Below are 16,748 nucleotides of genomic sequence, written 5' to 3' on the forward strand. Positions count from 1 at the left end.
AATCTATACGTACATATATTTTAGTTTGATTGCTACGATAAGAAATCTCTTGTATAAATTTCTCTTAATGATATTTGGCAGAATTTTCAGAGAAATTTCAAATCTAGTAATTTTCAGCATGATGTGTAGATAATTGTAGAAATAATCGATGGGTTGAAAGGAAAGACCTATTTTTTACTTATTACTTCCTGACAGCCCTTACGACGTGGGTACATGACGTCTGAATGGCTGGCGTCACGTTTTCAATTTTCTGCTCGCCTGTTAGGCAGGCTGTCTTTACTCGTTAAGTGCACTGACAGCATCACTGAAGCACTCCCCTTAGATAAATTAAAATATCGATCGGGACACGCCAATTATAAGTTTGACGTTGTACTAATATCTACCACGTCACCATCGTACGCAAGGTTAAGTGAAAACTAGCAGATGTCGATATAAATAAATTATCGCGACGTACTAGACCATAGATCTTGACCATAGATCTTGATCCAGATTTGGAAAGGAAAATTTGTTTAATTTAGAAAATTAAATAATTATAATCGATATTCCATGACGCCATAGTGAGAATATGAAACGAGCGAAAAAATATTATATGAAAGCTCTGAATTTTCTGTAACAATAAAATCTCTTATTTTAAAAATAATTTTTTTTATTCATGTGGAACAAAATCTTCTTTTAAAAAATAATTACTAACAAAATAACGTGATGTGTCTGATTCTGATCTTTTCAAATCTTTCAAAATATCCTAGAGAACATTAATAAAAGATATTATAATATATGTATACGTATTTTATATATACATACATATATATATATATGTATTCCTAATAATATATATTATTACATAATTTTTCAAAGATATAATAAAATGTACGTTGGTATTACAAAATATATATTTGTCATAATTCTTTTATATCTATTTCCATACATTAAACTAGCGAAAAAATTTTTAAAATCGCAATTCTCAGAATTTGGAGACATCAACAGGAAAATCTAATTTCATAAAAATTGATAAAATATCAGAAGAATAATAAGCAAAAAGTTACTGAGATTAAAAATTCCAAGAATTTTATAAATTTCAACGAATTTTTCAAGATTTTTAAGAATTTAAAAAATTCGAAATTTTGAATTGTTATAATAAAGAATACTGAAAATTAACAGAGTATATATTAGGAGAAGATGATCAGCAAACAGCATTATTTAAAACTCCAAGAAGTTTCTAAGAATTAAAAAAAATGGCCATTTCAAGCATTTCTGTTGGAAGTTCGATATTTTGCGTAAAAATTCAAATTTTTTTAAAAATTGATAAAATATTAGAATATAATTAAATAATTAAGAATAAGGTGAACCATAACTCTATAATTTCAATAGAAACCAAAACTTTTTTATTTAGACACATATTATATGTATAGCTACATAATCACGTATTTTTCGAGAGTTCGAAAAGCGAAAATAGGATGTAGATCGAAATCAATGAGGAATCGAGCGTCGCGTTTGCGGTCTAGTGGCGGTAAGCAGTCGGAGCGGTTTTCCGACGGTTCGTCGTGCCCTTCCGGTATCGCGGAGCGAGTAAGCAAGGGATGGGGAAGGGAAGGGAGGGGGTTAATGGACTGCTGGTCGCGGGATGTCAATACCACGCATTCGCACGAGAGAGAATCACTCTTTTTATTTATTTATTTATTTATTCCGCGTCCTTTTCTGTCCTTTCCTGTACGCGGGTAGCATTCTGACGCGCGGACTACAATATCGCCGCGCGTTTTCCAGCAACGGTGGTGGTAGAAGCAGCAGCAACAGCAGCAACAGCAGCAGCAGCAGCAGCGGCGGCGACGGTGGCGGTGGTGGTGGTGGTGGCGGTGCGGCTGCGGGATGGTATGCAGACGTTGGATAGAGTCAGGCGGGGTGGTTGTGCATTTAGCGAGCTGTCGCCCCCAACCAGACCGTCGTGTCAGGCCACTGACAGTTTTCATTCCGCGCATACTTGACGTGCAACCGGCTCCTCTTTGGTCTCTTCGTTTCTGCGAGGGGCGCCGACAACTCCCGATCGAGATTAATTATTTCGTTGGTCGACAGACTCCCTCTCACTCACTCACTCTCTCTCTCTCTCTCTCTCTCTCTCTCTCTCTCTCTCTCTCTCTCTCTCTCTCTCTCTCTCTCTCTCTCTCTCTCTCTCTCTCTCCCTCTCTCTCTCCGTAGAATTGCGCCGATCGTAATCGCGGCGTAACCACATCTCGCTAATTGCACGGTCGAGATGATATTGCTTCAATTTTTTTTCTTCTTTTATTAGTAGGCTTCATCGAAGATTGTATCTAGATCTCGGACTGTGTTTAAAGGTGATCTGCGATGTAGATTTCAACCTCTTGTTATGTACAAGAAATTTTGTCGTTAATTTATTTGTATATACTATATTTCCGAGAGAAGATCGTTTTGTATAAGAAATAAGCGTTTAAAGAAAATGATGAAAGCTTCTCATTCATTTCGCGCAGCGGCGCTATTGAATTGATTGTAGTTACGCAACTAATGAATCGATCTGACAGTCCTGTAATTAATTATGAGACTTTTACAAGCATAAATTATCGTTGTGAAACGTATACTGATAAACTGTACCATGGACTACGATATTAGCGTCTACGAGCAATTAAGCAATGAAGTAAAACGGACATGACAGGTTATACCAACGATGAAAGGTTTAAAAAAGTACGTCAGCGATAAGATCACGGTGAGTTGAGAATTATTTTCCGCGTGGTTAGATGCAGAATTTTTTAATTGCACATGTAACCCGTGTTAATTTATAATAATGACAACCGGAGAGAAACAAGATCGGAATAGCTAATCGAATATGTATCGTTGGTCTAATTGATATTCATCCACTTCAAATAACAGTAATCGAGGCATTCTAAGAGGTATACGTGCATGTTAGGATCACGGAAATGTATACGTTGTTGCTTATTCCGCCATCGGATATCTTATCAGTCGTCGAACGAGAAGCGCCAGCCGTTAATTATAGCAGATAAAGTTTCCTTTTCCTCCTCAATTTTATTCCACGTTAATGAACCTGCCAGCGGCCGAGGTGGATCAATTTCTGCATCGATTACGGCGCGACAATGAATACGCGATGAGAAGAGAGAGGTAAACTTAAGACGCTCAAGTGCAGCCGGCGCGATATGAGCACGATGATGCAACGCGATGCAACGCGACGCGACGCGACGCGACGCGACGCGACGCGACGCGCCACGCGGAGAGACGTGTATAACGCGTAATTAACACGTCACGAAGCGTTCCGCGATCTCGCACGTCTCGACGGAGGGACGTTTTTAGTGGCTTGTGCAGCCTATAATCTCCATCTCGCTCGTTGAAAATCGCCCACGGCGGGGTACGTTACCTTAATGATCCGTCGTGATGATAGAAGCCTTTGATAATCCCAACTCGCGCTGGATTTCCTCCGCTATCCGCTTATACTTCTGGCCCGTTAAAAAGGCGAAACGTGAGGATCAAGTCGTCTCGAACGTGGACGTTCGTCTCTCTTTCTCTCTTCTTCTCTCTTCCTTTTCCTTTTTCATTCGCGATGTGCTAAAACGAGAATTAGCGGCGCGACCGAGAGGGACGCGGACGATCGCGTGAAATAAAACTTCCGGATTACGCGTAATCCCGGTAAAAAGACCTCGGTGGCGAAGCGAGAAGAACGAAACAATGCCGCTTCTATTATTTCGTCCGATTCCACTAAAATCATAAGTCATTCGATCGGAGCCGTTAATTCTCCATCGTCCGACGAAATAAAGGGGGGGGAGGGGGGACCAAAAAAAAGGAAAGAGAAGAAAGAAATCGAAAAAAGAGAAGAGAAGGAGAGGGGAGGGTGAAATCAGTCGGATGCGTACAAGGCGAAAAGAACTGATTAGTTCCCGTTGTCGCTCGGCCATACGTACACGAAATAGCGTGTACGACGACGATCGGGGGGTTTAGGTAGCGGAGAAGCGCGCGACAGGGGAGAAGGGGGAGGGGAGAGAGGAGGGTGGCGTGGAGGATAGGTGGAAGTTCGATTCGGGGCGAAAGGGAAGGATTAATGGCGCAGGCGGGACACACCGCGGCCATAAATCGCCGGCACGGCCAGGAATTACCGGCTCGCAACTTGCGAAATATGACGGTCTCATAAATCCGAGTCCGCTGGCCCGCGCGCCTCCATCGACTACGTCCCGCGCGCTCTCTCCCGCCTCCCGGTGCCGCCACGCTCGCCATCCTCCTCCCGCTCGCGGGCGTTAACGCGCCGCGGCGCGAGATGGAGGATACGCGAGGTGCGCTCACCCGCGCGTATATACGTTTCAGCTCGGCGTGCAACGGCCATTTATAACTTGCGCGCCTGGAAAAGCGAGGTCCATAACCTAATACGTTCGTTCCGCTCGGCGTGAGGAGGTGAGAAAGGAGTTAAACAAAGAACAAGATACCGGCGCGGCGCGTTCCGTGAAACGGGCTTGATGATGTCGGGGGATGGTTACAGTACCGTGTCGCGACTATGCGGCACCCGCGACGCTAGTTTACTCCATCTCCTTATTATTTTCCTTTTAACGGAGTAATTTTCTCAAGTGCTAGCGGGTCATCCGCGACGCTTCTTTAAAAAAAAAAATCAAGATATATATTTTTTTTTTAAGGGGGTACCGACGTATTATCGACATGACTTGGCAATATTCAAGGGAGTTAAGAGGATTCGTACTTATTTTTAATATATGTGTCCGTCCTCACTATTTTGATTATATGCGGGTGGTATCTTTCACCACGATGGAAGCTGCTTTAAACTCGACGTCGTATTTAGTCTACCCTTATAACGGCGGTATTCCTAACGCGGGTGGTTCTCTAATCTCACTAAATCTTAATAACTCTACAAATCATGTTCCGGGACAATTTCGTGAAAATTACGGAATAACTCAGCCGAAAGCATTATCACGGCTGGAAAGTGCCTCAACTATTGTACTCCGCTTAAGCTGCTCTTTCATATGCATAGCGTGTTTCATGTAGGTGTATATCACATAATCAGGAAATTAATTCCAACACGAGGTAAAATAGTGCGCGAAAGTGCTCGCTGAATTGAGCATTTTCCAGATGTTATGTTTTTTCGCGCGTATACGTGTTTAATTAAATAAATTTAAAAACATTATTATATTTATACGTTACCTATAATTTTGCAAGTGCAAAACATTGTCTCGTGTATTATTTACAAATACAAATTAGTGATATAAATTCGGTTCGTTTATTTTAAAAGATAAAAAAAAAACAAAAGACCGAATAAAATTGAACGAGCAATAAAAAAGTAAAAAAATATTAATTTATTAACATAAAATATTTTAATAATAGCGGATAAGTCATTCTCACTCATAAATATAATAATAATCACCGCATAGAAAATAAATTGTGAAACAAACAAAAAATAATAAATTAAGAAAAGATTACAATATAGAAACGAGACGTTGGCTAAATAAATAAAATTGACGTTTTTGTTCTTTTTAATTTTATTTATGTATTTAACGTCTTGCTTGTATGTTATAATTTATTTCTTAATTTATTACTTATTCCCCTACTTATTTTCTATGCGGCGATTATTATTATATTTACGAGTTGAGGATGACTTATTATTTTAATATTCACATGTTAATAAATTACTGTAGTATTTTTATCCTTTTATCGTTGGTTATTGCTTCCTTTATTTATTTTTGTTTTTTTATAAATGTAGCAAAACAATTTGCGAACGTTGATATCGCGATATATTTGCATGTAATTATTTTACATTTAAATATTGTTAATATTTATCACTTTATGAATTTTTCATTATTAATATTACAATCCACGGCGTAAAACAGGAATGTTGATACTAACGCGAAGGATTAAAAATATATTTGACATATCGATTTGAATTTGAATCTTTCTTTATGTAAAAGAAATTTACGTAAATATAAGCGTCGTGTAATAAATATACATTTACAACAAGTGCAAAAAATATTTGTACAAGGAACATTTTTTAAAAATCCTTATTTATAGAAAATAAATATTAATTAGCAATTTTATATGATTATGTTCTGTCCTAATATAAATGAACGAGCTTCGCGTGTGTTCCTGATTTTAGAAGCTAAATTTCTCGACAAATTTGTGCGTCCAAATAATACTGTTTTTAATTTTCGCTTATTTGTAATATATTTTTTATTTAATTATTGCATATTTTTTGGTATAATAATTTTAAGAAATATTTTAGTTTATTTTATTCTTTACGAATAAATTGTTAATCACTCAGCAAAAAGTCTCATCTCAATTATAGACGTCAAATCGACGTTGAATTGGTGTCGAAATTATCGTATCTATATTTATTCGACATCAATTCGATGAGTCATTTCTCGCTGGAAAATGTTAACTTTTTAAAAATAAAGTTTTTTAAAAAAATATTTTCCCTGTACGAGAATACATTTTGCACTCACCGTAGACATATGAACAGAGAAATAAATAGACATAAATTTTCATAACATGGGTCGGCGTTTATCATCATAAACGAGTACATGTGTAGCCATTAAAACAGTCACTTAAGCCATCGGTAATTACGATAATTTGCCTATAATTGCGCGACCAATATCTGGTTACAATCGCCAGAATGGCGACATGAAATGGTCCCTGGCATTAAAGCGTTATTTCAAAAGAAAACGTCTTGTGTGTGTGTATGTGTGTATGTATGTGTGTGTGTGTGTTACGTATTATATATATATTTATATATTTATATAAATCTAATTTACGAGTCTAATAGCTGTGGGACTATTAAGTTAATAATAATAATTTGTATCATCGGACATTCGTCTATTGATTTCAGGCACTTTGTCATTCGAACTGGAAGAGTGGCTATTTCGAGCGGCTGTTTATCGGTTTACATGCAACACACGTGTGTGCAAATACGTACGGGGTGTCTCGAAACTATCACTATATATTTTAATAACGGACATAATTCGATACAATAATCGATAGTTCGTGAAGGAAATATATATGTTGAGATAATGATGCCTTTAATGAATACATAAATATTCGTAATCATTTCATAGCTAATTATTTATTGTACATCTGAAAGTTTCGATGTAGTATATTTAGATTGCGGCGCGAGTCCTCGAGACGACAAGAAATATTAGATTTATTATTATGTTTTTATTCGTAGTATTTTATAAAGTCGTCACGCGATACGCGACTTTGCATGCGCGAGAGACATTTTTACGTCCGTTTAACATACATATTTCGTGGGGAGAGAGAATCGCGTACCCGTATAACCGATAGACACGGGCGACTGGACAAATTTATTACAGCGCAATATTGGCTTCATTAGTTTCCGTTCGATTAAAGCGAGACGAGGGCGCGAAGTGATATACATGTATATAGTGTATATATACGGTGGAAGGCGGGCCGAGGCTCGTTACCATTCATAACGTTATCTCGAATCATAAAGTATCTCGCATTTCACATCTTCGACTCCTTCCCGTATCGCATTAACGGCTGGCCGACAGGCCTAATCGACCGTTAATCGAACCGGCAAACGGGCAAGTAGCCGTAGCACGAATGAAACGTATGACTTGACAGGTGCACTTTATGCGCCGCGTATATAAAATATCCTTAAAACGCTCAGCGGGCATCAATGCGTGGCGGCTTCTGCCTCTTATCCGAGAGATAATCTCGCGCCGCTGATAGCTTCGGATTATGGTACGCCGGCTTTTATGGAGTTATATCTTTTATTCCCAGATTCCTATGGCGGCACGGCACGGAAGAGTATTTCGGGATTGTAATGCTCGCGCGCCACGTCAAATACTCTCCTGGGTGTATTCTATTTCCATTTAGAGGTAATGCCCGCCGAGTATTTCCGTGCCTTCATCGTCTAACGACGCGACTCTTTCGCATAACTCTCTAACGATCCGCCTGACAGGTCTAATCGATAATTGATCGGGCGTGCAACAGGTAAATAGCCCTCGCGGAAAACGGGACTCGCAACTTAATAGGCTCACGTACGCACCTCGCATCTAATATCAGGCGTGCATTCGTGTTACGTAAGATTTTGCGAAGCACTGCGTGTATTTACGAGACGTACAAGATCGATTGCAATTCCATTGCGATTCTCGTAAAATTATTATGAACCGAATGGAATACGCAACGGAATACGTAAAATGTTGTTACGAAAGAACGAGGTGCCTTCGGAGAAAAAGATATAAGTGATGGCAAACTATAAAAGTGACATTTATACAAATTTTATATGGATAACAATTTTCTTGAATCGTCTAGCTATATATAGATTTGAAAATAATTTTGTTGAACCATCCAAATAATTATGTAGAATGCTTAATCCATAATACTGCTTCTTGAAAAAAATTTTCAACGTGTTTATGTATTTAATGAGATTTAAAAGCAATAAATTCTATCAATAAGATTTTATTTATATTTTCCAAAATATATATATATATATATAATTAAATTTGAAAAATTATTAAAGAAAATAAGATTAATAACAAAAGACTTTAATGAATTCGAAAGACGTATATATGTTCCTTTAACACAATAAAAAAATATATGTTCCTATACGAGTTAAATATGATAATACTGCAAAAAGTTTTAGTATTCTAGCTTAAGTGTACTACAATTATTTTGATGATTCAATAAAATTACTTTAAGATCTGTACCTAGCTAAATTTTTAGATACTTCAGAAAAATTATTCTTTATTTATATATATGTAAAGAATTAAAGTACAATAATTTAATAAACTATTTTATAATTATTGCAACCATAAATAACCTATTCAAATATAATTCTACATATATATAAATTAAACTTGTATAATTATCACCTAGTTATTACCATCATGTTTTCTTCTGAGCGTGGACATTACGCGTGTCTTTGAGAATTGTTCTTACTTTCTCTCTTCAATACGGTGAAATGATGTCGTGATATCTGAGGAACGCGTCACGAATATCCCGAAGACGTTTATGTAGTACACGATATCTTTATGAGATCGGTACGGAATTCGGTACACACCCCACATGCTGTTTCCAGGAGGTCTGCACGAAGTGTCTCGTATTTCATATCTTCGGCTTCCCCTTGTATCTCGATAATGGCCACCCAACAGGCAAAATTGACCGTTAATCGAGCGGGGCAATAGAGATGACTGAGCTTAGCAGAAACGAGACTTACCGCTTGAAAGGTATACGCGTCGTAATTCTTGGCGATAATAGTGAAAAGCGCAGAATACTCGGCGAGAGCCTTAAGGGCAGTCGACGGTGGCACTAATTGACGGGTTGCCAGTTACAGTCTGAGATGTGAAAGTCACCGACGGAACCGATGTCGCCTTCGGGAACGTACTTTCGGTCTTTCACCTCGACACCGTAATTAATCTGCGGCTTGTTACGTCGCCGTGATCGAACTCGAAATGACACGCGCGCGTCTTCTGACGATTTTTCTGACAATAATGGTCACATAATAAATCGCCCTCTAACTTCAAAAATAACAAAATTAAAAATACGCGATTTTCGAGTTATTACTATGAGCGAATTAAATGAACATTATCCTATCAATAATCAAATGTAAATGAATTTAATTCTTCGTCTATGAACCCTTATATTCCACTCAAGTTTTTTCAATTTTTAGGCTTTTGAAAAATGTGGAAAAATTGAGATTATTTTTCAACATTTTTATTACATTACCAAATAGTTTTTTAATTCAAATGTTTATTAAAATTTTTATTTGATAACATTGGAATTACTAAATTGAAATTTAAATAAAATAAGAAATATTAAATAAAATTCGACCGATGAAATTAAACATATGGAAAATGTCACATTCAATTTCCGTCTAATAATATTTCTTGTGAATTTATGTAATTTCTAATCCAAGCAAACCGTGCGCCGATTAATTGTTGATTTTGAAACACAGTAAACTGAAACTGGAATAGTAATATCACATATTAAATTAACAAATATGAGAAAGAAATTTGAGAGTGAAATTTTGCTTGTGACAAAAAACTCAGATTGCAGACAGAGAGTTAAGTTTATAAAACATAAGTCAAAAAGGATAGTTATTTAAAAGTTGTGAAACGAAAATAATTGATCACATTAAAAATATATTCTATTTGCTTATATTTTTGATTGGTCAATAATTTTCTGCAAAATTAAAATAATAATTTTCTTTAGAAAACTTAACTTTTTAAATTGTCACTTTTAAAATTAAGAAATGAAAATGTTCGCTCAAATTATAATATACACGGTAGGGAGTAGCCAACTCGTGAAATAATTTTTGAAAATGGCTTTAATCTCTCGTTAATTTTTATTTGAATACTTCGAGATATTAATGGTCTCTTTTCAGAACGTTCTTCTTGAATAATCCTCCAATGAAAACTCCGCTAAAATAGTTAGTTTGGATTCGCCCGACGCGGCGGTCCGCTTAAAAGTTTCTACTGCTTCCAAATAAATAAGATTTCTATTTAATTATCGTATTTTAGAGCCCACACCCATAATGCGTACATCGCCGCTTGTGGGGAACGTTCATTACGCATCTAGACACTCGTTAGTCTCATTACGTATTCGTCGGACATCACGCGTAATACGGACGTTACTCTCCGGCTTGAATGTAAATCTCTCTGCGCGATTTCCGTGCTCGAGTCACCGAGAATTCGGTGCGCGCGACGCGGCTAAACGCACGCACGGCATGGGTAGGTTTGCAGATTGCGCGAGGCAAACGCGATGTTTTCTGCATACCGGTCGCTATTTTCGTACGTCGACCGGGGAGGGGGGAGGGAACCGGATGGTCGACGACTCGCTTTGAGCGAGATATCGCGATGCCGGCCGCATAAATCGACGGTAGATACGGCTGTTAGTCGCGCATATACGCGCTCACGCGTATTCAGCGCTCACGCGGTGTTCCGGGGAGTCCCCGCGTCCGTCGTTCCCACTTCCCGCCTCGTCTCGTCACCGCGCGTCGTCTCGCTCTTCACTCCGCGTCGGCAACCGTATACATATATTGAAAGTAATCTACTGTCGGATTACTTTGACGGCACAGCCCGGCCCTAAGCGGATCAAAGAGATCTCTCCTTCTCTCTTTCTTTCGTTCAAGCGCTGCAAGGTGCTGGAACTGCTGGAGGCCCCCGCGCGTCCGCCGCGCCGCGCCGCGCCGGCAGGGAAGCTGAGAGAAGCGCAGAAGAAGAAGAAGACTACACGCGGACTCGCGTCTAATGCGGCATTCGCATTAAAGCCCGACGATCATCCCGGTCGTGTTCTGGCCTGCCTTTCATCTCACGCTGATTTAACCGTGCTGTAAAAAGAATTTACTGGATCGTATATACCGCGCGCGTCGTTGGTGGGACTACGACCGGAGTTGAAAAGCTGACGGTAGAGGGCTGGAAAGGTGAAGGAGGAGAAAAGAGGGCTGGTGTGTGCGAGTCACACATCGACTTTGGGAGCGAACAAAAATAAACGCTGAAAGGTTTGTCGCGGCATGACGGTTCGCCTTCATCTCTTTCTCTCTCTCCGCTCTTGCGCTTTACACTCTCTCTCCTCTCTTTGGCGGTCTCTCGCGAGCGACCGCGATTTGTCCCCGGCGATGATGACGGCGACGATGCTGTTAGCTGCGTATATACGAGAACGACACATCGATGGTTTGTCGAGTGAGTCACCACATGTCTTCGACGACGATGACGATGACGACGACGACGATGGCGAATTCGTTTACAGCCTCCTTTTCCTGCTCGTTCGTTTTCGGCCGGTTTCCCATACCGTCGACTCGACGCAGTCGGTTTTATCTGTCACAGATGCGAGACGCTTATTCGATATGTTGTGTTTGCAATATCGCTCCCTTGCGTCAAAAGTGACACAATTCAAAAAACATGATTTTCGAGTTATTACCGTGAATGAGTTACGTAAACGCTACTCTATCAATCATCAAAAACGAACTAACTTAATTTTATAAAAAAATCGTCAAAGTCATTACAATAAAAAAAGGATGGTTAAAAAAAATCATTACAACTAAAAAAAGTAAATTTTTAAGGATTGCGAAACGAAAATGACAAAAATAATATTTGATCATGTTAAGAATATATTCTTTTTGACGATGTTATTTGATTAGTCAACAGTAAAACTATTCTTACAGAACTCTAATACTGAAAGATTAAGTTAATTTAATACTGAAAGAGATAATAATTAATTATTTGGAGTACTAAAAGCACATAGTGCTATTAAAAGTGCTTTTAATATTCTAAATTATTTAAAAATAAATAATTAATTGTTATCTTTCAATATTAAATTGACTATTATCTATTAAATTAGTGTATTAGATTTCTGTAAAGAAAATTTTTCTACTTCTTTGAGAAACTTAATTTTTTGAAATCCTCAACAGTCTAAGCTGAAGCTGAAGTACTTTACGTAATATTTTCGGTGTGAATTTATGTTTAGTGTGACCAGATCTAATCTAGGTAAACTAGGACATTCCTGACTAAAAAGTAATACAAAAGTAGGACTCAAAAGTAGGACAATAAAAGAGAATTTTAGGTTAAATTGTAATACAAAATAAGAGTAGTACATTTGACTTTAAAAATAAAAGAGAAAGAGTACATTTAAAAATCCTAAGAATGATAAAAACATGTTATTTAGTACAATAAAAACAATTTTAATATAATATAATATGATATAACATAATATAATTTAATAATTTTCAAATGTTTTATTATAGATACATATAATGATCTAGTGATTAGCTTACTATGTATTTCACGTGTGATGAGCTTGATAACTTCTGGCTTCCCCCCCCCCTTCCCCTCTCTCTCTCATTCTCTTTCAAAATGAGTATCAAAAAGTGTACATTCCAGATACGCTGAAAATTCGATATCACTCTATATTTATATACATATTCGGTTTTGTAAATTGCTAATTTCAATATACGCAATTTACACAATTCAATATAAATATATAAATTCGCCCCGAAAATTTTATTAAAATACTAAGATCCAGTTTACTTAGACCACGTTAAAGTTTTCGTTACTCAGTTATGTATTCACATTTGTGGTCTTAAAAACTTTATTTAATTTTTTTAGTTGTGCCACTTTTGAAGTAAGAGAGCGATATCTGAAATTAGCAGCTAGTAATACGTGATCGATCAGGAAAAGAATGATCTGCAGTATTTTAACGACACTGTAGCTAAATTAGAAAAGAAAGTTGGCCCAATATCGACGCACGTCGGTATTTCACAATTAAAATCTTGATTGTACGTAAAGATGAAGATGGCTGTGATTAAAGATGTACATGTATTCTATCTAGCCAATGTTACACACGTGATAAAAACTATTGTATAGGCAAGTGTTAATAAGTGGCGACGTTGCAAAAGTAATTATCTTAGTACGAGCGTATACGTTCATCTGCAACAGATCATCAGACTGATAAATCAACGTTTCCCTTAAGACATAAATTCTCAGAAGCATTTAATGTAAGTCAAGGACTTTAAACAATTAGTGACATTGTGTGCACAGCAAACGAGGAAAAAATTCCCGTGGAATTTATATGTGCGATTATATGCTGAAAGTGATGTATTTGCAATTATAATTCTACATTCGTGCTAATCTTGATGATGAGGAGACAAGGAGATCGTGCTTACAACTAATATAATTATTACATTGTGCAACGGTCTCATCAGTTTTGATACGTTGGAACATTCGCGTAATTATTTCCGCGCTGTACACGATCGTTATCTTATTAGTTAAACAGTAGATGTTAAAAATTAATTCGACCTTCCACAGTAATGCTATTGTTCGTGTTGCCATTCGATCTTCATATCGAAGATATTGCTGTCCATCTTGCATGAACGCATCAGTTTTTTACGCTAATATTCATATTCTTGATTACTCGATACATTCTTAACGTCAATCGCTACACGTAGATTAGAATAATTGATTTTAAATAATACGAACGATCCATGGAATTTTCATCGATTGTAATCTTTTATAAATAATTATTTCACAGTAAAATAATTATATAATTTCCTTCCGCATCATGAATAAGAAAGAGCTGCTATTATAATACTCATTATACAGGATAGTTCTTAAATAAACTAAAAATTTAAGATAATTCTTCATATTAACTTAAAACGAAAATTTTATATGACTTATATTCGAAATAGCTTAGTTTCGAGGATACAGAGTGTCAAAGTTCAAAGAAAAATTTCCTTTCTTTCTAAAAATTTTGAAAACCACTTGTGTTATTTGGTGAAACTTTATGTATAGTTTCAGGGACATCAAAATAACCTTAGCGGTTTTCAAAATTTTGGAAAAGAGCAAAACGAATCATCCTGTAATAAATAAAACTGATGACATATAATAAATAAACAACTTTCTAAATAGTATTGGATCTGATTAACGGATAAATCATTACTCTCTCTCCAGCTTATACGTAGCAGCCCGTCGACGCCTCTAACTTCCGTTGACTATGTATTTATCGGGTGAAGCTGGCGACCCTAAGATAAGGTAACCAGTACACAGAGGAGAAAGGGGAGAGAACAGAACGCGGCCGCGGAGGTTAAAACCTCCCCTCCCCCCCTCTCTCTCTCTCTCTCTCGGCGTGTAGCATAATTGCGCTCGTGCTATGAAGCGCAGTTCGAGGGTGAGATGCAACATATTGCCCGTAGCCGACTCTTATCGACTGGGGGCAGACAGGCGAGCTGGTAGGAAGGTCGGCTGGCTCTGGCTGGATGGTGGGCAGATTTACGAGGACCGCTCGGATAGCGAATGATAAACGCAAGTCGAGATAGCTTTATTTATTCGCTCTCTGCCTACCTCTGCCAGTCTCTCCTCTCCCTCTTGTTCCCTACCCCTCTATCGCCCCTTTCGTCGCTTCTATATGCCAGTTGTCAGTACCGCATTCGTGCAACGGGAGCGTAACCCGCGACAGCTCTTTGACGTAATGGCTGTGCTTTGCGAAAGCACGCCGCAAATAGAAGGGATCGTTCCTCTATTCGATAATGCGGTTTATCACCCGTGTATCTTGTATTTTATTAAATATTAATATACGCATGCACACAAACACGTGTACAAACGCATACACATGTAGCTGCCTCACGTCACTTTTATGAAAACTAGATTGTATCTCGAGTTCAGATGGACGGGTGATACGGTGGCAAATTTTAGTTTTTAAGAAACAAGGAAACTAGACTGAGATATGAAGGCAATTTATATAAATATTTATTGAGTTTTTGTGACTTGAGTAATCGTTGTTTCTCACAGCAGAAAACTAGTTTCGTTAGCGCCGTGCGCATAAATTCGCAATCATCAACGATAAATAACAGGTTATCGTAATTAATATGTTTAACTACTTTTCAATATCTCACCGAGCCGGCTATAAGCAAATAACTTTATCGGCCACCGCGTGAAATCAACTTTCCTCCGACAATCACCATGAGAACATAAATTCTTATCAATGTCAGGGATATATGATAGCCGTTAATGGAGTGCCCAAGACACGATGGTAATTACTCATGCTCTCGAAATATCTGTTTCTTAACACTAGAACGCGCTTTAGATTTTTGTGACTTTCTATAAATAATTATAATTAAATAAAAAATATCTATACTTTCTATGGTGACGACCTTCCCTTGTAAACATTCAATTTTACCTTGAACTGCGATTGGACTAATTTAGACTCGAAGTTCTAACATTAAAAAGGAGAAACGACAGCGTGAGACTATATTTTGCGATTCGAGAATGGATTCCTCTAATCTCTGTGCTCCAGAGAAAAATGTTCGAAAATTTGCATTGATTTGATTCAATTAACGACACGATCGTGCTAGTCGGCAATGTCCAAGAGTCGACGGCGGTGACGGCGACGGCGACGGCGACGGCGACAGCGATGATGGCGACCGTTTGACGATGCCTGCAACGACGTCGTTGCCGTCACCGGTAGCACCCTTGTGTGACTATAATTGGACGTGTTGGCGCGAAGTGGCGTGAGTAGCCGGTGCCCGGAGACAATCAAGATTATTATTACGGCCGTACGCAGCACATGCGCTCCTGCCACAGTGAGTAATAGCGAGGGTAATGATCATGGTAAGTGGTAATAATGATAATAAAAGGGTGGGAGGGGGAGGGATATTTTCTTTTTCACGGAACGTACTAGTGGACCGCAGTTACGCGAGATTGTTGTAACTAATTAACATCAAGATTAATTCTCCACTTCCCTCTCTCGCGATCCAACATATCGCACGCCCGCGTATCGTGATAATCGATTGGCTACAATTCGCTGGCGTGATTGTTCGCCGATCGTTCGCAGACTGGTTTGATCGACGTGGGAATGATCGATTGCCCGCGCAGTTAATCGGGCATCAAATTTCCCATCGTCGTGCCAGCTCTTGTGTTTCCATGTAAAAGAGGATACATGCGGTCTGCGGTTGACATTAACTGATTTTTTCCCCCTAATTGCTTGAAATCGTTAAAGTACCTGCCTGAATGACATTATTACATCGAACTCATGTTAAAAATTCTATACATACATAACCACCATTCAAAAGTTTGAAGCACCTTGTAATTTTTAAATAAAATTGTGATTTTTTTTTATAGTTGTAATTACTTTATTGGAAATATCAATTTTTATTTTTATTGAAATAAAATTTTTTAATAACGAGATAAAATTTAAATGTTAGTAAATAAATATGATAAACTTTCTTTCGAAAAATTTAAGATATTCGCGGAACTTTTGAAAGATAGTCCGTACACAATTCTTATTAATTATTG

Source organism: Acromyrmex echinatior, chromosome 8 (genome assembly GCF_024713525.1).
Source record: "Acromyrmex echinatior isolate Ae372 chromosome 8, ASM2471352v2, whole genome shotgun sequence".
Taxonomy (NCBI): Eukaryota; Metazoa; Arthropoda; class Insecta; order Hymenoptera; family Formicidae; genus Acromyrmex; species Acromyrmex echinatior.